We start from the raw sequence: 2020 nt of genomic DNA, 5'->3' as shown, positions 1-2020 counted from the left end.
GGGTCAGAGAAAAAGAGGAAGACCCCCCAATGAGATGGATTGGCCAGGTGGCAGCATCCATGGCTGAAGCCTGGCAACAGCAGTGAGGTTGGCCCAGGATCAGGCAGTGTTTCGTTCTGTTGGCATAAGGTCGCTATGAGTCAGTACCAACTCCATGGCAGCTAACAACAACAACAACAACATGTACAAGAGAATGAAAAACTGCCTGATAGTGCACCATCTCACAATCATAGCTAGATCTGAGTTCATTGTTGCAAGTACTGTTTCAGTCCATCTCATTGACAGTCTTTTTTTTTTTCACTGACCTATTCTGTAATGATTACAGCCTAAGACCATATATATTTATATGTTGCTGTTGTTGTTGTTGTTGTTGTTGTTAAGTGCCGTGGAGTCGGTTCCGACCCATAGTGACCCTGTACAGGGTTTCCGAGGGTATAAATCTTTACGGGAGCAGAAAGCCTCATCTTTCTCCCGCGGACCGGCTGGTAGTTTTGAACCGCTAACCTTGCGGTTCGCAGCCCGATTCGTAACCACTACGCTACCAGACATGTTTTCTGGAGGCTTCAGTCCATAGAGAAGAACATCAGGCTTGGTAAACTGGAGGGTCAATGAAAAAGAGGAAGAACCCAATGAAATGGACTGACATAGTGGTAGCAACAATGGGATCAAACATAAAACAATTGTGAAGATGTAGCAAGACCTGACAATGTTTCTCTCTATTGCGTATAGGATCATTAACAACAACAAGATGGAGGATATAAAAAGTTCATGGAAAAATATCATTATCTTTTAATTCCATTTCTCCATGAACTTTTTTATGCCCCTTCATATATTGTTGTTGTTGTTAGGTGCCATCAAGTCAGTACCAACCCATACCGACCTTATGCACAGCAGAAGGAAACACTGCCCAATCCTGGGCCAACCTCACTACTGTTTCCATGCTTGAGTCCATCAATGCTGCCGCTTGGTCAGTCCATCTTGTTGAGGGTCTTCCTCTTTTTCTCTGACCCTCCACCTTACCAAACACGATACCCTTCTCCAGGGACTTGTGTCTTCTGACAATATGTCTGAAGTATGAGAGATGAAGTTTGGCCATCTTGCCCTCCAAGGAGCACTCTGTCTGCACTTCTTCCAAAATGGATCTATTGGTTCTTTTGGCAGTCCATGGCACTATCAGTAATAGTCTCCTCCAATATCATAACTCAAAAGCATCAATTCTTCTATGGTCTTCCTTATTCACTGTCCAGCTTTCACATGCATATGAGGTTATTGAAAGTACCATGGCTTGGGTCAGGCGCACCTTAGTCCTCAAGCTGACATCTTTGCTCTTCAACACTTTAAAAAGGTCTTGTGCAGCAGATTTGCCTAATGCAATACGTCATTTGATTTCTTGACTGCTGTTTCCCTGATTGTTGATAGTAAATCCAAGAAGAATGAAGTCCTTGACAACTTCAATCTTTTCTCAACTGATAAGAATGTTTTTTATTGGTCCAAAATGTTTTCTTGACATTGAGATGCAATCCATACCAAAGGTTGTGCTCTTTGATCTTCATCAGTAAATGTTTTAAGTCCTCTTCACTTTCAGCAACCAAGGTTGTGTCATCTACATATCGCAGGGCTAATGAGTCTTCCTCCTATCCTGACACCACGTTTTTCTTCATAGAACCCAGCTTCTCAGATTATTTTCTCTGCTTACAGGTTGAATAAGTATGGTGAAAGAATACAACCTTGTCGCACACCTTTCTTAATCTTAAACCATTCAGTGTTCCCATGTTCTGTTAGAACAACTGCTTCTTACTCCAGATACAGATTCCTCATGAGCACAATTAAGTGTTCTGGAATACTCATACTTCACAATGTTGCATAGCTTGTCATGATCCACACAATCGAAAGCCTTTGTATAGTCAATAAAGCAGAAGTAAACATCTTTCTGATATTCTCTGCTTTCAGCCAAGATCCACTGCACATCAGTAATGATATCTCTTGTTCCACAGCCTCTTCTGAATCCAGCTTGAATCTC

The sequence above is a fragment of the Chrysochloris asiatica genome, unplaced genomic scaffold (genome assembly GCF_000296735.1).
Source record: "Chrysochloris asiatica unplaced genomic scaffold, ChrAsi1.0 scaffold00183, whole genome shotgun sequence".
NCBI classification, from domain to species: Eukaryota; Metazoa; Chordata; class Mammalia; order Afrosoricida; family Chrysochloridae; genus Chrysochloris; species Chrysochloris asiatica.
The sequence above is the reverse complement of the archived record's forward strand: the minus strand, read 5'-3'. Positions refer to the sequence as shown.